Raw genomic sequence first — 16,162 nt, 5'->3', positions numbered from 1 at the left:
TCATTTTTACACGTAGTTGACTTGCTATTCAGTTTTTTATTATTGGTTTCGTTTCTTGTTGCTGTTTGGTTAGGTTTACGCAATGTAGAAAAAAGTTCCATTTTTAAAAGGCAGCTTCTATCCTTAATTTTACCTAAGATTGTGTGTAATTAAGTTTTTAGTCTTTAATGAATGATATTTACACATGTAGAAACAATTAAACTACAGAATAATGCTATAAAGCAAATAATCTGGCTTAAAATTGCAGAAAAGTGCAGTTATTTCTTGAGTTTTACTTTTACCGTTATAAGTGTAATAGCTCTTTTATGTTAAGAAAATCTCCACCTTTAGAATGAATAGATTTATCTTGGACAGCTCAGATTGGAGAGTCTGTTTCACTCAACAATCAAAACTCAAATACAAGTTTCTCCTCCATTTTCTTGGTTACTGGGGTGATGAGTCCCATCCTAACTGACAGTGAAAACATGAACCGCCTCTCTGAAAAGCTCTGAGATTTTACATGCACCTATTCACATGAGCGCTAGAGGCCATCTACATTAACATCAGTTGTTTAAACAAACTACCACTATTGTCTTTTTACTGGTCTGGCTGGAGTGTTCAAAGAATCCCTCAGCAGGATCTGTGTTCATCTAACCTCTAAAAATTACACTTACAGTTGTGGAGTCCGTCTTTAAATAAACAAAAATTATATTGACTTCACCAAAAGATGCTGTTTGTACCTTTGAGGTCTAACACATGTGCTGACAGCATTTCAGTCTTCAAAAGGCATTTTGAACATTTTCATACCTGTTGTTTACATCCATGTTTACTTGCTGGCAGTATTCATCTTTACATTTCTATCACATCAATGTATTCACAAGATAAATCATGTGTATGAACAGATAAGTAGGAACCATCTGCCCCATTGCTCATGCTTTAAAAATATGAGATATTTTACTCTACACTGACTTACACTGATGTGCTATTCTGTAAAAACATTTCAATCTTTAGTCCCTTTAACTGCGCGGCTCTATGGATAGCAATTTTTCTGTTGCTGGGTCAGTTGGTTTGGTTCAAGCTAAAATATCTCAAGAATGTGGACATTGATGATTCTCAGATGATGAATCCAAATCTTTTTGGTTGTGAATAAAGCCTTTAGTGTCCTGCTCAGGATGAATTCGCCTGAAATATTACGAAAATTTGTTGACTTTTAATGGAACAAACATGACACATTAGCAGAATTTCCAACATGCATTCATGCCACGCTTGAGAGTTGAAGCTTTCCAGAGATGATTTTTCTTCATTTTTTGTCATTATTATTACTTATTTCTTGCAGCTTGAGGCCTTTGAATGAAAATTAAACCTGTTCATCACTGTGATTGAACAGCTAAATTGAATGATTCACAGAGCGTGTGTGTATCTTTGAAAGACTCAGGTATGTTTTCCTCACATACTAATCCTGTAGCTTTTAAAGACTTGAATAAGGTAACACCACACAAATTGAGCTAAACCTAAAAAGAGTTCTGAAATGAATGGGAAAGGGTCAGACCGTGAAACAAGAATTGGTGAGTGAAGTTTTTATTTTCCCTATGGGGTGTTTTGGGATGTAGCATTACTATGTGCTGCAATACACCATCCTAAGTACATTATATTTCTGCTTCATGTCTGTCTTGTATTTATATTATGCTTGGTTACTTACTTCCTGAATATGTACTATAAAGAACTGAGATAGGAAACAAGTACGGAAACTAATAAATATCTAAGTAGTAAATAATCTATAGAATGTAGAGTCAGCATTTCTTTTTCCAACCTTCGTAACAACAGTGAGCATTTAAAAATGTTTCACATGCTGGTTGCAGGATTTTTTTTTTCCAATATTAAATAATCAGCAATTTTTTTCAATCATTGTTTGTTGTGCTGTACAAAAGATATGTCAGAGTTATTTCTGAGTTCTACTATTTGCCTGATGAAAGTCTTGCACCAGAATGTAGCACAAAAAATGTATCTTTGCGAGTTAGACAGTATGTAGGAATCTGATTGAATCTTTCCCTGTCCTGTGCGCCTGCCTCATGTAACAGATGTGTAAACAGTTCCTTTGTTTGTTTGTTTTTTGTTACTATCTGTGGTTGTACTGTTTTTATAGAGTTGCAGAACTTTACATTGTGTAAAAACATTAACCAACCAGTGACAAAAAACATGACAGGACCAAAACACACCCTCTGGGACAATCTCACAGAGCCAATAGGATGGCTCCTCTGGTACATGTATCTTTCACTAAGGTGAAAAAGCAGCTACATGGAAACTGTGCAATATAGCTTCACAAGTGTTTGTGCGTCTATCTCTAAATTTCAGTCCTCATGCAAACTTGTTCATAGACACAAGACATTAGCTTGACTAATGGTTTGTAGATTCCCACAAAGTCTGTAAACGTAACAAACCTCTATCAGCATAAGATGGTCACTGAGCAACCCGCTGAACCAACGATCTGAATAACTGCAGACTGCATCTCATGCAAAAATACAACCACAGGCAATCTATTGTCTGCTAAGTAGAAGCATTCATATGTCTCTCCGTTTCCACATGCATCTCCTTAGAGCATCACTCCAGAGATGCTTCAGCTTTATCTTGTCAATTATCCTCAATTACATGTTTTTAATAAAAAATGATCACAGGAAAATAGTTACATTATTCCTCCAGCTTATTCAAATTTGGAAAAAATAGAGACTTCAAAGACAATTTCTTCTACAATATTCATAAGTCTCTAAGATCCTCAAAGCTGTTTAAGAAGAAGCATGTGGCATAACTGCTGGCAAACACTTTGGTGGAAGCGTCCCAGGCCAGAAAATACACTCACACTGAATTCAAAACAGCCTGATAGGCAAGACAGGAGGAGAGATAGAGCTGGATTCATCTTGGCACACTTAATGCTCCAGAAATTAATGCTAAATAACATCTTCATGCATCACTAGAGCTGTGAACACATCCCAACTCATTACTGGCATGTTTTTCCACACACAGACTTTGTTTTGTCTCTTAAAAGTCTTTCTTGTAGTAGAAAAGTGAGGGTTTGACAGTGATGTTTTTATTCTTCTGGACTTCTACAGCATCCTCCCGTGTTGCAGAGATTCCAAGTGTAAGTATTTCATGGATCCCCTTTGGTCCTTTCACACCAACTGTCAGGGGCTTCAGAGTCAGAATTCTCTGGAGATAAAGAAGCGAGGAACCGGTGAAAGTAATCATTTTAGCACTTCCTCTCTCCCTGATCTCTCCTCACTGACTCACACTCCTGTCTGAGGAGAAAAGATGAAAACTCCTCATCCGATATGACAAATACATATAGGATGTGAAGGATGCATTCAAGCCACACTCAGTCTCCGCTGCTTGAATGTGGCACTGCAGCATTTTATCTTTAGCGAGCTGACAGTGAACAACCAAGAGTGGCTAACCTCAGCTGTCGTTGCCAGAGGAAAATAAGGCTGAGTTTAATTTCTAGATGTCTTCATAGTCTGTCTGCACAGAGGCATCGACACACGTCACCTTCTGCTTTCTCAGACTCATGAAACAGACATTTCTGAGACACGTCTCAACTTTTAGTGCCTCTCTGGAAAAAAGGAAGATAAGAGAGCAAATATTTGCCGCTAATATATTTTTTTCCTTTGTGTGTCATTCTTTTAAATGGCAGCGAAACATATTACAAGGGAATACATGTGGACTCAAATCTAATTAAATTTTTAGACATTTTAAATTTGCTGTACCTGCACTGTCAGGCTGCAGTGCAGGTATAGGTTATTTTCTATCTTTCGACTGTACTGAAAGTGCAACATAAAATGTGAGGACATGCTGCTGGGAATTTATAAAAGCTAAAAATAGTAATACTGTACATATTGCTAAGTGGCAGATACACAGTTGACAGATGACTATATGACTGCTACATGACTGCTACAACATCATTAGAAAACTTATTTACAGTCTGTGTGATAAATATAGAGGTAGAGCTAGCAGCTGTTAGCTAAGCTACTGTAAAAACAATAGTGTTTTAGTGTTACAGAGACAGAGTCAGGCTACAGTAAGTGAAAGTTTTTTGATTGTAATGCTATATTTAACCTTTAACTGCAAAACCTGCTGGCATGTTGTCTTTAAAGAAAAACATATTATTTTCCAGAAATAAACTATGTCCACTGACCAGATTCTGTAAACAAACAAAATCTGCACTCCTCAGTGCAACTGTAAAGCCATAGGTACTGTCAACATCAAAAATTCTGAAGCTTTTCAGCTGAACTGCAGGCAGTGCTTACAGAGAGCAGAGACAAAAAAGGTCTGTAAAGAAATGAAAAATGTAAATAGTGAAATATAGTAATAACAATGTAGTAAGAGTAGAGTCAACATTTCTTTCTATTATAGGAAACACATGTGGGCAAAGATATTCATAAATTTTTTGTGAAGAATTATGACATTATGACCACTTTATACGGCAAAAGACTCTTTCGAGTTGTCTGTACTTCTAGCCATGGTTGTTCTGTTTCCATAGAGATGCAGGACTTTATGTTGCAGTGAAAATGAGCGCATAGTGAGGGAAAATGTGATAGGAGAAAAGAAAAGAAAAAAAAAACCAAAACAAAAAACAAAACAGAAACTACCTGTGGTTGAGAGGGTTAACAAACAGACTTATGGACCTGGAATCTGATCTAATCACACACACACAGACACACACTTTAAAAAAAAAGTATATATACACATATATACTTATAGATACACACATACACACACACACACACACACACACACACACACACATATATATATACACACACACACATATACGTGTGTACTATTTTATTTATATAGATAGATAGATAGATAGATAGATAGATAGATAGATAGATAGATAGATAGATAGATAGATAGATAGATAGATAGATAGATAGATAGATAGATAGATAGATAGATAGATACATACATAGATACATACATACATAGATACATACATACATAGATACATACATACATAGATACATACATACATAGATACATACATACATAGATAGATAGACACACTTTTATATATACTTTTTTTGAATGGTCTATTTTTCTGTTTTCTGCTGTGAAGATGTAAGGATTGTGCTAAATTTTTTAGCTCACCTGGCTGCAGCTGGAACATTAAATTCATCTGCAGACAACTCTAAAGCTCACTTATTGAAGTTTTATATCTCATTTGTTTAATCTGTGTGAAAACCAAAAACAAACCCATTTCCTGAATTTATGCTAAAGCTAAGGTAAGGCTTTTTGGCACCATAGACTTCTATAGTTCCATATTTCACATCCACGCATGGACTGAAATCTAATCTAATAACATTTGAGTTTTCTTGTTTGTTTGGATTTTTTGTCCCTGCAAGCATGGTCTATTTGTCCTCTTTCTGCTGTAAAGATGTGAGAAATTATAAAAAATACATCAGAAAATTGTGCTAAAATTACTCAATTATAGAGCAGCTATTATTATGGGGAGATTTTATTGCAAGGATGATTGTAGCTGACCTGACTGCCACAATTTTCCAACTGTCAATCAGAGACAAAAAAAACCCCATGATTACAGACGTACAAGGTCCACAAAGACAAAATAATATTTCATTATCAATATAAAAAGAACCATTAAATTAAAATTGCACAAGATGTGCAGTGAATGCAATTTAACCACAGAGTATAATGAATTTAACTTACATATAAAAATGACTGTTGTAGAGATTTTGGGTTAACATATTGTGATTGTGAAATCATCTGTGATATAATACCACTCTTATGAAGCTACAACTAGCAGTTGATTAGCTTAGCTTAACATAAAGACTGGTAATAGGGGGAATAACTAGCCTCGCTCTGTCTGTCAGTAAAGCATGCACCTATTATCATCTCTAAAGCTCACTAATTTACCTTTAGAAGTCATTTGTTTAATATGTGTATAATATAAGTATCAACAGACAGACATAAGAGTCAGTGTCAACGACAGTTCATGTTTTTCGCTTTCTTTCATTCTAAATCACAGCCAAACAATGTGGACTGAAATCTGAGTTTATGAACTCGGCTACATGCAGGGTTATTTTTCCTCTCTCTGCTCTTATGTGAGAATATTCAGCATTAAATGTGAAGATTTATCACAATGCTGCTGAAAATAGTGTCAAAAAATCCCTCAATGACACATCAGCTTCTATTACTGAGAGAATTTAGAGCAAGAATAATGATTGAGGATGGCATGACTAGTACAATTTTTGAACTGTCAGTCTTGGACAAAGAAAGAAACATCAATATTACAAATGTAAATATTCCACAATGCCAAAACAATATGCTTAATCATAAAATATTAAATCAAAATTGCATGTGGAGTGCAGAGGCAAATTGCATTAGGGGTAAATGTAATTTAATCACAGAACAAAATGCATTTAACTTGGAAAAAAGATAAAATCAGCTCTAAAAAAGAGCCCCGTGCAGATTTTTGAGAGTTAACATAAGGTAGCTGTGTAATAACAATGCTGTGCTGCTGTCAGTGTCCTTTTTAATAACATTTTCTCACCCTCATTCATTTTTTTCCTGCTCACTTGCAGCCATAAATTACTCAGCTAATGCCCCAACAGCAGCAGCTATTGCTGAATCATTCAAAGACCTCAATTAGCAATTAAGGACTTAATGAATAGAGGTCCTTGTTGGGCCATTTTGCTCCCAGCCCAGAGGGGCCCAGCGGAATCTAATCTCTCCTGCACGACTGTACAGTAAATACTGGCTATCGGTGCAGTGAGGATAGAGAACAGCCTGTCACTGCACACATATAATGAGAAACTTGTCTTGCAGGTTTGAGCCCTGTTTACTATGTACCAGGAATTTCTTTAAAACTGTTTTGCTTTGGATCTTAACAAGGAAGGATGACTGTCAAGCGCTATTCTTATATTTTTTTCCTTCAGTTCCTACACCCCATTACCTTCTGCATAATACCTGTCTTGAGTTCGAATTGAAGAAGGAGAGGGGAAATGGCAACAAAAGGAGAGAAAAAGCGATATAGAGGCAGAGAGAAGGAAATAAAGGGAGGTGAGATGGAAGGAGCGAAGGAGCGAGCTTCAAAAAAAGGAAGGGGAAAAAGATATTTGCAATGCCAATCATCTTCAAGGAGCTTAGAACTGGGCCTCGGACCAGAATATCAAAGATGGAAAATGCAGGCATACATCATGCGGTAGGTAGGTGCTAGCTTATAAATTATTACTGTGCCTCTATCCTTTTATATTTCTATTCCATCAGCCTTTTATAATTTACATATTTTTCATAAATTTAATGAACTGACTTTTTGCACTGTAACGCTATGCTTCACTGTGTGAGAGCCAACAGCTAGAAGACTATACAGAGGCCCTGTAAAGAAAATACACTCCAATTTCCATGAGCTTCAACCCCCCCCCCCCCCCCACCCCCCACCCCCCACCCCACCCCCCCAGGTGGATTTATGGTTGCTCTCTGAAGCATGAAGACTGAGGGCAAATGATCACGCACCTAAAATGAGTTGTACCATAATCTGATTTGAGCAACCTATAGCCTCGACCTGCAACGACAGCCGGGAGATAAAACACAATGTGACCTATACGGTGAGCTGGGATGAAGTCATATCTCTGGAACACATTTTATCTTGCATCTAACAATAATAGCAGGCCAGATTATCTCTGAAATCAGAGCACTTTTATTACTTACTGGAAACCAGGTCGTTGAAGTCACTATGTGTCATTCGGGCAACTTAATGCTATTTCCACTGGCAACTTGGTTAAAAGTTTTGGGAATGCTGCACAAAGCAGCTTTTTGGTGACTTCGATGGCAAAAAGCTTTTCAGATGTTGCTTGCATTGATTCTGCAGAGACATTTGTTTTCAGGGATTTTACTTCAGAAATTCTCTGTTGCATCGCCTTGTATCACGCTGATGCTTTCTGAGTATTCTTAAAAGTGTATTTTTTATGTTATTTGGAGACTTCCTTATTCTCATGCTGTGCAAAACACTTGAAATAAAGGATCGGTGCTACAGCAGTGTGTGCATTTGATTGAAAGAGGGGAAAAAAGACTCCATCTACTGTTGTAGCAGGAGAGTCCACTGTTTTGCTCGAGGGTATATGAACATATGCCATGCTTTCCCATATCTCTTGGCATGGACATATTTCTCCATTTCCTTAATTCTCCTCTTGTGTAACTGCCAAATATAGCTTCCGCTCCACCAGGCTAAAGTAACTGGGTCACCAGAGCTGTGAGTAATTAGCTGATAAGATAACAGCTTTATGACACCAGAAGGCTGAAGACTGAGGTGTAAAAGTCATATTGAGGTAATGATTTGGAGGGAGGACTTGATGTAGAGAGTGAAAGGTCAGATCTGGAAGTGGGCAAGAGGCCACAACCGTGTCGAAGAGCGCTTAGGCAATCTGCAGGTCTGATCAAATGAATCCAAAATATGTATGAGGCCGAGCCGCATGTGTACGACATGGAGTTTCCACTCTGAATACTAAAAACAATATGAGTAAGAGCTGATTATAATTTAATTTCAGGAACAATTTGCAATTTAAATGAAAAAATATGCCCTGATCTGGTATTAAACATTACAGGCCGACAGTGTTTTCAGTTTTTTTGAATAAAATAGATTTTGTAGGCACAGTGATAGAAAACTGAATACATGCTATGTCACAAACACTAAATGATGCTCATTTTAATGCAAATAGGCATCCACTGTGGTTGAACCGCAAAAGATTCAATAAAAGAAAGAACAAAAACATTAAGACAGGCGACAGTTCCTCTCCTGATGATTCATTGGCTCCCTAGTTTCTATATTTGTTCAAAGGGATTTCATAACACCTCACAATGTAAGGCATTCTGAAACAATATTTATGCAGTAAATGCTACATGTGCAAAGTGTAAAATGTTTAATTTTGTATTGGGGCAGGCATCACAGATATGAATTTAGGGTGCAATGTTAAGTAATCAACAAAAATACTTGTAGATTTTATCATTATCATAGGGGGTCATCTATATTCCATTTTGTGTCAAGAAAACTAGTGAAAAAACAAAACTGACAACACAATAGTTCATTTTTTGATACTTTCTGGCTGCCCTATCCATAGTTCTCAACTCAAAGTATATAAAATTGATGATAACACTTCTCAAATATGTCGTTTTATATGTAAAAAACCCTAAAAAACGTACTATCCTATAAAAGCTGAGCACTGTACAGTTTAAAAAGACACTACTCAAACAGGAGTAATGGTGAATGTGTGGTAAGCGGTGAATTAAAACACACTAGGTGCTCTGGTGAGCATTTCAAACAGGATGGCGTGTTGCTGTGAGATGTTGTTAAAATAAACTACAGTTCCAAGGTTCATTGTAATGATGGAATGTGTGACATAGTGCAACAGTTTGGCTCATTGATGAGTTTTGTTGGAGCTCTGTGATGGTAGATTCCAACCTTTCTCCTCTGACGCTCCCTCACAGCTCTATGTGATGACCTCAAGTATCCCGACATCATCAGCACCACTAGTCATAGAATGTTTTTTCCAATGGATGTTGTTCAACACTATCATTGTAGAAAAGTAGATATAATAGTCATTAATGCTTAACCTTGGTATGTTTTTTCTTCTTAGTAAATGTTATACAATAACTGCATCGCCTGAAGTAGCAGAAGCTTACTATTCATCAACCATTCATCTTGTTGGTACAACTGACTGGGAAACTGTCCTGTGCAGCTGTTTGTCTGTGACAGCCAGTTCAAACCTTAATTTCTGTAAGCTGAGCTTCTCCACAAACTGTCCATGTAGACCCTCGGATACCTGTATTGCTGATTGGGAATACCTGCTGTATGGCACAGGGGAAAAAATCTCTATCAGGCTCTGCATACAGACACTATAGTTATAGTGGGATCACCACATGGTTGTCTTTCCTGGGATTTATGATTAAACATCCTGAGAAAGCATTATCACTTCTTTTCTAAGGGGATGTGGTTTTCAGAACTGTAACCAATCAACTCTATGATGTATTTTGCAATAGACTTTGTAATTGTTTTGTTGGTTTTGTGAATCAAACAACAGACATATCTTTTGTATACCAGTGGATTTATCTTTACAATGTACAGAGAATGAAAGGTTAATAAAGAAGATTAACAACATAACAAAAACCCACTCTGACAAAGTACTATCAAGGTGTTTCTTATCTAAACTGAAAGTTTCTTTTGAAATGAAGCATTTTATCTCCTAAAAGGATCATGCAATGCAATCCAATACTCATGCAATAAATGCTACATTTGGAAAGCTCATCATGTTCAACCCCTTTACACTCATCGGGCTGAATATGAGCCAAGTGAAAATTCAGCTGCTGTATTTTGAATTGGACACGATTGTACATCAAAGCAAAAAGTCTCATGAATCAAACGGTGTGAACCATTTTAAGATACCAACACCACAACAGCAGCAAACAGCTCATTATTTTGTAGTAAGAGTGTATATACAGCAGAACAGGAGTGTCTTTTCTGTTGTCTATAGCACTATGTATTGCAATCCATTTTCACTAACAGACTTGGACAAAACACGTTCAAGTCTTAAATAAAAAGGGGTTGAATGACAAGATGGTAATTTCTGTTGGGTCTGGCTCATTTAACTCTATGGTAATGGCATATGTTTGTATGTGTTCCTGTTTTTGATAAACTCATAGTGTGTTTTTCCAATTTTGGTTTTAAAAAAGATTAAATTGATCTTGGTCTAGTTTTATATACAGATGAGAACATTTGGCAAAAGTGTTTTCTTTTCAAGAGTAAGAACTCTTTTTCTACTTCTTGAATGGCATTTCATAAAAACTGCACCTGACAGCATGATGCAATTCAGTATAATTAGATACAAAAAGGCACTCTCATGAAGGTGCTAGTGTTGAATGTTTCCTGGGAAGGGGTTGATTCGGTTCGACAGTAACTTTAAGGTCACAAATAGCTCTTACATAGAGTATAGAATATCACCCATATTTCAGTTGTAGTTGTAAAAAGACATTCAAATGAGTTATTTTCAGCACCGCTAAAAAATATAGGAGCCCATTCTGAGAATGTGTTATCATTTTGTTTCTTATCTGGGGTGAACCCCTTTCTTAGCCTTGTGAATGGGGGTTACAGAGCTGGGAATAGCTCAGAATAAGACGTGTGCGGTGGAGAGGGCAGGGGTTGGTGAGTAGAGACACTTCAGACTTCCAGGAAAGAATCAGCTCATTCCAGCTGCCAGAGTAATACCGTGTTGGCAGCTGTCCATGGTGCTGAAATCAACCACTATCTCTTTGAATGGGGAATAAAAGGAACTGGCCATGGTGCTGAGATACTGATGCTGCTAGGCAAATGGCATGTCTCACAACAGAACTGAGCATCAGGTGCATGCATAGACAGTGGCTGTTGTTTATCCAAACTGCTGCTTTCTAATAGCTAAAAGGACAGACTCTGTCCTGAGAAATGTCTTGAAAATGACTAATGCAACTGTGGAAATAGCACACACATCCAAGAATAAGAGATCTAATAAGGAGCAGTGGGTATTGCCACATGCATAATGTAACAAAGGACTGCTTTATGTGCTGTGGATAGCATACATGTCTGCTCGTAAAACACACTTTTCCACATGAGCGTGCATCATCTTTCCATCTGTTTGTCTGAGTTCCTCATCTGTTTTTCTCTTTGGTTATCTCTCACATGTAGGGATATAAAAAGAGACAGAGAGAAGCAGCTCCCCTAATCTGTTCTTTGACCTATAGTCTGAAAGCTGGAGCCACTCTAAAATGTTTTTCATCCGTATCTCGCTGAAGATGGACTCTGTGGTGCGTGGCTTTGAGGCAGCCCACATCGTACACCTACTAAGGGTCAATGATCACGTGGGCCCATGGGTGCAGAAACGTAAAGATGGGCCTCCACTGGACAGAGACAGATTACTGACCGGTCCAGAAATGTCTGGCTAAACTTTATCCCTTCCTTCTCCTCTCTGAGCTCATAGTCATTCAGTGCATGCGTCTATAGACTGGCTATTCCAGAGCCAGCCTCCCACTTCATCCCTTGCGAGAGATAAGTATTGTTCGCATAGCAGCACATTTCATGCTCGGCTTCCCCCACCTGTTCCTTGACCTGCAAGTCTGAAGGCTGGAATAGCTGTCAAATGTCTCCACACATATCTTTTGGGGATGATTGAAAGGTTCTGTCCCGAGCTGTGCAAGCTTTCTTCAACAGAGTGCAAACTAAAACTTTGGTGAAGGATGCAAAGGAGGTGATCCCAGCGGTCATTTGAAAGGGTAACGTCACATTTATTCTCTGTTAATTGTATGAGATTTTGTGTGTTTTTGGACTTGTCGCCTGCGGGTTTGTGGGTGGGTTCTGGCTACATGTCAAGGTCAAACTATTAATCAAATCTATCAGCCTGATTTGCATAATGAACTGCTGCAGAATTTGTCTGGGCCTTCAAGACCCCCTCCACCCCTCCTCCTCCCTTCTTTCCATTGACTCATTCAGCAGGTTTAAGTTTCAAAGCTCCTGGGTGCGATGCCTGACTGTGTCGGACAATTATAAATCCAAAATGTAAGGAGGTTTGTGTGTGTAGCAGACAAACAGGGTGGAGGAGCACAGCCGTGTCTGGTTCACTTGGCAGGAACCTGTTTTGTTTTGTACACCAGTGATTTGGATTCATGGACTTGTCTGAAAATATCCAAATTGTGGTCACTGAAAGGCAAAGTTAAAGGGCAAAAATCCTGATTTCTTGGACTTTTTCTGTCAGTTCTTCAAAGGAACAGAAACAAGGGTTAAAGATAAAGATGTCTCTAACTGTGGCATGCTGATTGATACATGTTTCTGCGGAGTTTTGCTTCACTGAAAGATTTAAAAACTATTTGATAACGGAGTAAGTTCAGTTCTTTCCGAGAAATTCAGTGGGGGAAAAAAGTTCCAATTTCCTCATCTAGGCTGCACGAAGAAGCACCAAGAAAATATCAGAACAAACTCCAATAAAGTTCAATTTCTCACCTATTAGAAAAACAAAATCCTCAAAGATGAAAATCAAAACTATTTTTGCGCCCTCGGAGACGTTTAGCCTCCAACACCAGAGAAACACTGCAAAGATCAGAGGAAAGCACCAAAATCACACCAAAACAAGCCATGGTCAAAGAAAAAAACCCAGAAAACAAGCAAAACGTTGGGATTTTAAGAAGAAGCTGCTTCGAGAAGAGAAGAGGAAGAGAGAGAAGATGGGAAAAAATATCAAAAGGCGTCCGCAAGCACGTAGGGCTATTTCTCAGTGGATGTCGCCGGAGCACCAACACTCAGCATCGAAGATTTAAATCATTACATGCAGAAAATGTTTTGCCCACGTCGGAACAGCCAGAGAAGGAAGGAAGAAAAAGAGGATAAAAATAAGAAAATGTCAGTGGAAAATGTACTCACCGAGCGGGAGTAAAAGGTTTCTATTAAAAAGAATTGGGGCGGATAGCGGCGGAGGAGCGGCGGTGTGCAGCCTGTGTGCACCGAGCCTCTGCGTCCCTTTTGCGCTCTCGCTCGTGGTTGAGTCATGTGACTCGGGGTTGGCCAGAGTTTCTGAATCAGTCCGAGCTTTTCCTCCTGCACGCAGAGGTATTCGGTGCTGGAGAAGATGGGAAACTGTTCTGGTAATGTGATGGATTTTTCTGTACAGAGCTTTTCGAGTTTCTCAAAATAGGGTCCGAGCACCACCATGAGGGTCACTGACAGGGCCCCAGAAGGGTCCATGTGGGATAATGGGTGCATTTATCCCGTTTTCACCTGTTACCAAAGTGAAAACATTAATACAACGTGACTATTTTTTGACAATATATGACAGTAAAACCCTTCCTTAGATGACTTCTTTCAGGTGTATTTTCTTATCTAAAGGCATCCATAGTTTCTTATGTATTTATTTGGGGTCTTTGATACAAAACACCTGAAAACTTCTGCTCTGTTTGGTGAGTGGATTGTGTATTAAATCTGCTTTGAGCCTTAAGGCCAAGAAATCCCAAATGCAGTATTAAAGATCTACAGGTGCAGACATTAATCCTAAAGGACTGCAAAACACATTTCTAGTTTTTAAAATCTAATCTTTGTTTCTTGAATAATTTTCTCCTTGGTGTTTATTTTATTCACTATTATTTATCTACTTTCAGCATTGTATTGTGTATTGTTGTTGCTGCTGTTAATTGTTTGTCTGTATGAAAGATGCCACATGAATAAAGATGATTCATATGATAACAATAGAAAAACATGACCACCACAAAAAGTTATCTGTAACACAGTTGAGTTTCCTTTGATATTCCAAGAACTATTCAAGGGTTTTCCTTTTAGTGGTTATAGCTCACAAAACAGCCTTTTCTTGTTTCATTTTTTTCCCCCTGAGGGTTAATATGCCAAAGAGGCCACGAATTCAACACATGGGTTATAAGGGCACAAAATAGTTGACCTGCTGTCATAAATGAATAGTCTGACATTTTGGGAAACAGAAGATCAATAGCACTCTTCCCATGGTAAACATGAGGTTATAGCCAGCACCTGACAGCCAAGCTTAGCATTAAGACTGGAAACAGAGAGCAATTTGGCCTGGTCAGAGGTAACAAAATCCACAAAACCTACAACAATGTCTAACCACTGCCAAAAAGGATACATTCAGCTTATTACAACTTATTTTGTAGTTTTTTTTGTTTGTTTGTTTACCAGATATATAGACACTGTTCTCACAGACGTTTTTAATAAACAAGGCAGAAACATGACTCAGAGAGGACTGATAGGGCAAGAGCTACTGACAGGTTGTAACTAACCATTAGCCAGATTATCTGAGCCTGTAGTTGGAGGTAAAATCAGAATGACAGACTGGTAATTGTGATACAGGCTCACAACAGACAGTGTTGGAAATCATTTTATTGTTTACTTTTGTTTTTTCTGTAGCTTAAATCTTGTCTGACAACCCAAGCTTCTCCTTCTTTAAAATGTCTTTTATGCCACTGCCACATTTTTGGCTCAAAAGGGAATTATTACTTATTGCAGTAACATCCATCAGCATTTTTCATTACGTTGCTTCTTGTAGCTCATTATGTTTTTTACATAAATTTTGTCCCTTTGCTAATAACCATCAACGCTGAGGGCAGTTTTGTCCACTGAATAGTGGAAAAAGAGTTCCATCGTTAATTTACCAGCTCAAGCCTTCTCTCATTAAAAACTACTTAAAGGAATAATCAGCTGAGTTTCTGTTAGGTCTTATGAGAGTATTGATGATCAATGAGGATGTTCTCTAGCACAGTTTAAAACATCGGCCTACAGGTAAGAGGCAATATTGACTTGAGCGTTTTTCCAAAACATTAAGGTGACTCCAGGACATGAAAGGTGCAGGATTTCTTCACTCTGGAAAACTTGAGCCCAGCTTGTCATCATGTTTCATTTGATCCTGCTGTGTAAGGTTGACAGCTCCAGGGTTTCCAGGCGTTCTTGACGGAAACACGAGTGGTCATGCTGTCAGGGAGGAACACAAGTCTTTGTTGTTGCTGCAGCCTCTGGCGGGTATGTGAGCAAAGGGTCTGTATGGATCAATGACTTCTCAAGGGGCTGATGGGCGGAGGCAGACAGATGCAAGGACAGCGGGCTTCCTGCCATGCCGCTTTGCTTCCTATTCACAAAGACGAATTGCTTGATAGATTTTGACAAATGTGAGCAGTGTTTATCAGACATGGTTTTGTGCTCCTGTGACTTTATGAGGTGTGAGATGGGACAGTTCTGAAATCTCATCACGTGTAAAAAATACTGTTGTTTGTCAGTCATACAGATAAATGCCTCACTACTGAGTCACTAAGAGCCTGTTTCATTTGTTATTTATTAGTTCAAACTTAGCCTAGATATAAGACTAGGTTATTTCTATCTAAATATAGAGATGTCATACAAAATATATAAAAACATATGTATAGAAGTTAAAACATCAATACTGTGGTAGAGCAAAAGAAATGCAAGTAAAAGTTATGTATTCAGATTTTTACCTTAGCACTAAAACCTTAGGAATAATATAATGTATTATACCTTCATTATTGGACTGTAATTATTCATGCATTACTTTGAAGGCATCACATTATTGTTGCAGCTGGTAAAAGTGGGGCCAATTTTAATACTTTGATTGCTTCATATATATTCCTAGCT

The 16,162-nt window shown here is 38.0% G+C and overlaps 1 protein-coding gene across 5 annotated transcripts in view; it reads right to left on the bottom strand.

The window, feature by feature from the left end:
* LOC111565535 (RNA-binding Raly-like protein) overlaps nt 1–13,580 on the bottom strand; it is a 46,503-nt gene extending 32,923 nt beyond the window's left edge. For 2 of the 5 annotated variants that reach the window (XM_035946131.2, XM_035946132.2), the window contains exon 1: nt 13,421–13,580. The gene's annotated coding sequence lies outside the window, so the exon portion shown is untranslated. Of the gene's footprint in view, nt 1–13,003; nt 13,326–13,420 lie in introns of those variants that run through there. The other 3 variants (XM_023265649.3, XM_023265648.3, XM_035946130.2) reach the window with 3 other exon arrangements.
* Between the last annotated feature and the right edge of the window lie 2,582 nt (nt 13,581–16,162).

Source organism: Amphiprion ocellaris, chromosome 10 (assembly GCF_022539595.1).
Source record: "Amphiprion ocellaris isolate individual 3 ecotype Okinawa chromosome 10, ASM2253959v1, whole genome shotgun sequence".
NCBI lineage: Eukaryota > Metazoa > Chordata > Actinopteri > Pomacentridae > Amphiprion > Amphiprion ocellaris.
This window is presented reverse-complemented; position numbering and strand designations above follow the sequence as displayed.